General features: G+C 42.5%; 1 protein-coding gene across 5 annotated transcripts in view; it reads right to left on the bottom strand.

Annotated features, from left to right (window-relative positions):
- The window catches only part of TTLL7 (tubulin tyrosine ligase like 7), a 162,006-nt gene extending 158,041 nt beyond the window's left edge, over positions 1 to 3,965 (bottom strand). For 4 of the 5 annotated variants that reach the window (XR_004345957.1, XM_032606765.1, XM_032606737.1 and 1 more), the window contains exon 1: positions 3,835 to 3,959. The gene's annotated coding sequence lies outside the window, so the exon portion shown is untranslated. Of the gene's footprint in view, positions 1 to 3,834 lie in introns of all 5 variants that reach the window. The other variant, XM_032606744.1, reaches the window with a different exon arrangement.
- Positions 3,966 to 6,000: the final 2,035 nt, after the last annotated feature.

Raw genomic sequence — 6,000 nt, forward strand, 5'->3', positions numbered from 1 at the left:
ATTTAACTAATCTTTCTAATCAAAAGACAAGTTTGCCTGAAATAGTATAATCTGAGGCGTCACAGACAGGAGTGTTATTAATTATTAACATGCAAATATCCTGTACTTAATATGCTAATGCTCCAAAGAAAACATACAGAATCCAGTAGAGTTTTAAAACTTGCATAAAATTTAGTCAAAGTAAGCATCACAAAAAAAATCTATAACTATGTGTAGTAATGGATGTTAACTAGACTTACTGTGGTGATCATTTTGCAATATATACAAGTATTAAATCATTACGTTATATACCCAAAACTAATAAAATGTTATATACCAATTATAGCTCAATTTTTAAAAAAAAAAAGTCAAACAAGAACTCATACCTTTTAACCCAGAACTTTTATTTCTGAGACTCTATCCTAAGGAACTAATTTCTAAAATTTAGAAAAGAGCTTATGAACAAAGATGTTCATCACAGTGTTGTTTATTATACAGTGACTATGTATTTGTATAACAGATTCACTTTGCTGTATACCTGAAACTAACACAACATTGTAAATCAATTATACTGCAATAAATTTTTTTAAAAAAATAGTGACAATGAGGAGTGATTAGGAATTTATGGCACATCTACCTCATGGAAAATTATGTAGGCATTTTAAATGTTCACTGTCAAATTGTAATTAAGTGAAAATTACTGTTATAAAATTTAAAGGGCTTCCCTGGTGGCGCAGTGGTTGAGAGTCTGCCTGCTAATGCAGGAGACACGGGTTCAAGTCCTGGTCTGGGAAGATCCCACGTACCGCGGAGCAACTAGGCCCATGAGCCACAACTACTGAGCCTGCGCGTCTGGAGCCTGTGCTCCGCAACAAGAGAGGCCACGATAGAGAGAGGCCCGCGCACCGCGATGAAGAGTGGCCCCCGCTTGCCACAACTAGAGAAAGCCCTCGCACAGAAACGAAGACCCAACACAGCAAAAATAATAAATAAATAAATTAATTAATTAATTAAAAAAAAAAAATTTAAAGTAAAAATGTATAAAAAGTAATATACACAGCATGATTAAAACTATGTGCAGAAAAAAGAGTGGAAGGAAACACATCAGTATGTTAATAGTGGTTGTCTTTAGTTAGTAAGATTACGGTGATTTTTTAAATATATTCTTAGTTTCCAAATTGTTTGTAATACTATAATGAAAGGGGGAAAGCTTTTAAAAAGGCAAACCTCCTTGGAAGAGGAAAAATCTTACTTGCATAGAAAACTTTCTGGGTTAGTACTTTTCATATCAATACCCAGGAAATATAACATTTTCTCAAACGGCACTTGGAACAAGGAATATGGAGCAAGACAAGCCAAAGAGAAACTTGGCTTGCTCAGTGACCTACACTAGTTCCCTATGATTACCCAATAAGGAGCAGATTTCACTGCCTGATACCAAGGTTCTTCATAATTTGTCACCATGCATCCAAACAGTACATGACCACTTCTCTGCTGAACTTCTTCCTCTGGCTTTCTCTTTCCTACTAAAAGCCTTCCCATCTCTCAGAGAGTGATTTAATACACTTCCATCCATGAAGACTTTCCTGATCCTCTTATGGCCCTAGCCATTACTATTTCTCCTTCTTAAGGTGTTCATATGGCACTTAAGTCTGCACTACATTTTTCCGGTATTAAGCCAATTCTACCTATTTGGTTAATTGCTCATATGTAGGTAAATATTTTCCCAGCTAGACTTTTAGTTTCCCCGGCTAGATTTTTAGAATTTAGATGGTCTGCAGATAGCAGTCATTTGACAAACACACACACACACACACACACACACACACACACACACAAAGGGAAGAGAGAGAATACAGTTCCAAAGCCAAGTTGGTATTATATTCATACTCAGTGATGTTATCTAAATAAAGTGTATTGCATCTGTTTTAAAATGCTCCTACTGACCCTCCAACGCTAGAACATGCACTTTCCTTTTTTTTTTAAATAGCAGTGGGATTGTATTTTTGCTTATTCATTTATACCAATTCTGCTGTCTCCTTTAGGATTAAACAGATTGGACCACAAGAGGCCTCACTGAGGTCAGGGTATGGTCTATAGCCATATAAAGAACAAAAAGAAATGACCTCCTAGAAATCAAACTTAAGACTCATCTCAAGACCCTACTTCTCTTAACAGCCTTGTCTGAACAACAAATGTAAATTTGTGCCTCCATTTTATCCCTTTAGTCTATCAATATCCTCATCAACTCAAAAAAGAATTCTCCAATGCAAATGGTTAAATACTTTAGAAATGATGGACTAAGATGACTATGATCCTATCTGCCCTCATATACTAGTCCAGTACTTGGAGATAATGAGCATTTGTACTATAGCAACCTGCTTCCTGAAACATCAACAAGAGTTGCATATCTTAAGAGAAAATACATAAATCGTAAATGAAAGCAAATCAAATGGCCAAGCAAGGAACAAAGAAAAACCTAGCATCCATTATTTTTATAGAAAGAGCATACAAGGTCAATATAACTGTTGACCCTGAAGGGCAGGGTAAAAACAAATCAATACAGTTTCCCACTATACAGAGCTACACTTTGCTACAACACATGTTTTGTGTAAGAGTCAATGCTTGTCCAGATTCCACCACTAACTAGCTGTGTAATCTTGAACCTTCTCTGTATTTCAGTTCCTTCGTCTGTAAAATGGAGCTATCACCTGCTATGCCAAAGCACAAAGCATTCACCATCTATCACTGCCAAAAAATGTTTTGAACAGCTCCTGTTATGACCTAGCTCTCCTATGCAGTGTGGTCCAGATACTACATTTTGGCATATGCTTTCTAAGAAAATAGTATATTTTTTCATATAATTCAAAGAATGCTCCTACTTTTATACTAAAAGAATGATAATTCCATACACAGGAAGTTTACAGGTTGTTGCTGTTGTTTGAGATTACTTCTATGAAAACTAATACTATGTTTAATATGTAATAAATCATATACTTGTACATATAACTTGGACACACTTGGATACACAACTCCTTAATACAGTGGAACGTTCGTGGGCTTTGGGATCAGGGCATCTCATATCCAAATACCTATGCTGTGACCTTGAGCACGTAATTTAACTTCTCCGCTCTTCACTTTGTACATTTGGTTCTGAGTTGTTGTCATGATTTAATGAAATTATTTATATATATATATATATATATATATATATGTATTCATAAAGTGCCTAGGCTCTGAAAGTATTATTTCCTACCTCCCTTAAATCTTTTCCTACTATGTCAAGACCAATCAAACCCACTCTGAATACAAGACAGCTTGGATACAGCATCTTTCTCACACGTTAGCGGGGGATGCAACGCGATGTCAAGTTGCACGAATGATGGCACGAATTGGGCATCCAACCGAGGAAGAAGTAGAGAAAATGACAGGTGTAGAAAAGGGCCCTAGACTTCACTCGCCTGTGCGAAAAAGACACACTGAATACTGCACCGCACACTCACGGAGGTCTGTACCGTGATGTGGGAAAAGGACAGAATCACAGAACAAGCCAGCAGGGAGCCTCCTAGCTCCCCCCACCCGACCTCGCCCGCTGGGGTCGTTCATCTGAAACCCAGAAGCTGAGGAGAGAGCAGCAACTGACCTCGCCCCCCCACACCCTCCCCCATTCTGCCCAAATCTCTCAGGGCGCGAATGGTGCTGAATCATTAGCACCAACAGCAGCAGCTCCCCGTGCCGCTGCTCTCGCAGGGGCCAGTGTCCCCGGAGCAGTGACTGTCCGGGCGGGGGCCGACACCTCGGGGGCGTGGGGACAGGGAAAGGGGGTCAGGGAGGATCGGGGCAGCAGGTACTCACCGGGGTAAGGAAATCCCAGCCCGGGTCCTCGCCTCCGGGCTGCGGACGGTCCCTCCACGGCTCCCGCGCACCTCGGCTTCCCACCGCAGCTGCCCCGGGCCCGGCAGCCCGCGCTGAATATCGGCTGCTCCCTCCGCCCGCCCACCCACCCACCCACCGCCCGCGGCAGCCACAGCTCTGGGCGCCGGCGCTCGACCCGGAGCAGCTGGAACAGGGGTCGCTGCCAAAGGGGTGGTGGCTACCGACGGGCCAAACCATTCGCGGGCGGCGACCGGGGGTGCGCGACGTGCGCGGCGGAGAGGGAGCGAGGGCGCCGGGGCCGGCGACGGTTGGGAGGAACCAAGGACGAGGGGGCTCCTCAGCACCCCGCCCCGCTCCGGGACGGCTACGGGCGGGAGGGGCCAACCGAGGAGCGTCCGCTTTTCCCTACTGACGACTGAGAAGGTGCTTTAGCTTTTCTGGCCCCCCTCCCGGTTTTCTTTGGTCCCGCTCTGGGTTCTTTTAGAAGCCAGCAAACAGAAGACCTAGCAACGCGAGCGCCTGGGCGGTGTCCCCTCCTAAGGAGATGTGAAAGGGCGCTGGCCCGGAGCCCTGCCTCCGTGCCCCTGCTGCTCCAGCGTGGGCCCGGGGGCGCCAGTCCTGCTGCAGAGCTCACCACTGATGTATTACCACCAAACCAGAGCGGGCCGTCTGGAGTCCTTGAAGGGACTCTTAGATCTTTTATCCAAGCATCTCTGTGGAGCAAAAAATAAAAGGGTATTTATCCAAAGCCAGCTTGAAAGTTAGAAAATAAAATCAAGTGGTGCCCCCATCCTGTAGGTGCTTTGTATTTACGGAGAAGTGAGCGACAGTTTGATATCCGTTTTCCTTTCCTCCGCAAAGGTTGAACCACAGCAGATGGAAAATGTAGATTTAGGAAACCGCTTTAACATATAGATCTATACAAGATGATTAAAGAAATGCACAACTATTTGAGGGTCATTGTTCACCATTTTACAGATTGGTGTCTTGGGAATGGGGAGAGAATCGTGTCTTCATATGAAGTGAACTTTATGTAACTGGAAAAAGACGCCCCACACGTGACATCCCTTAGACTTTAGTGAAAGCACTTTTGTGGTCCCTGCCCCTGACACAACCAGGCTGAAACAAGTTCCTGTCAGACCATGGTGGAGATGGAGACAAGTGTATTGTTCTCCTTATAGAAAGAAAAAAAACCAGAGTTGGCAACTACCTATAAAATATGATTTAAGGGAGACCAAAAAAAGGCCCACCAGATTCTTCTCAATATGAAATTCCACAGTTAAAAGCCGTTTTCTCTGGATTAAGGCTTTGTTCTCTTTTGAGTAAATTAACAAGACTGTTTAACATAAATTGAGTACCAGCTATGGACCAAACACGGGGCATGAGGGATTTTAGTTTCCCAACCAGGGATCAACCTGTGGCCCCTGCAGTGGAAGCATGAGGTCTTAACCACGGGACTGCCAGGGAAGTCCCCATATAGCTGCTATTTTTAAAAAAGAGAAACTGGCCTCAGAGTTTGTTTTGCTGGGTTCACATATCATAGAATGAGTGGCAGACCAGGCATTGCAACCTGGAGTTTTTGACTAACGCCTTTCCACTAGAATGCCTCTGGGAAACACAGGCCAAGCCTTATCACACCCATGATTGGCACTTGAATATGAGTTTGTTTATCCTTCCCTTGTGCAAACTAGGTTTCATAGTGGAGAAAGGAACACTTCAGTATCTAAGTTGGACGTCACCCTGAGATTAGGAATAAGGATCAGAAAGAAGAAGCTGGACTTCATCCAGAACTAGACTGAAAACATCTATTTCAAAAACTCATGATTAAAGTCATGTGAAGGTGAGGAGGAATTCTTCATTATTTTTTTGTTAATCACTATATGGCACTTTACACAACACTTAAACAATTGTTACTCTATTACACTTTACGCTATTATTCTTCCAATCCCAGGTAGGAGAAAGAGTTTTTTAATGAGCCTAATGTCATTATATACCTCCTTATATACCTTACTAGAATTTAAAGAAGTTAACAGGGCATTAACAACTTTCATATCACCTTAAAGAAGCTTTCTGAAAATGAAGAAATTAAATTGTTAACCTTATGTTGTGCCATTGTTATGATGTTAACTTTTGTTATAGATGTTT

Source organism: Phocoena sinus, chromosome 1, assembly GCF_008692025.1.
Source record: "Phocoena sinus isolate mPhoSin1 chromosome 1, mPhoSin1.pri, whole genome shotgun sequence".
Taxonomy (NCBI): domain Eukaryota; kingdom Metazoa; phylum Chordata; class Mammalia; order Artiodactyla; family Phocoenidae; genus Phocoena; species Phocoena sinus.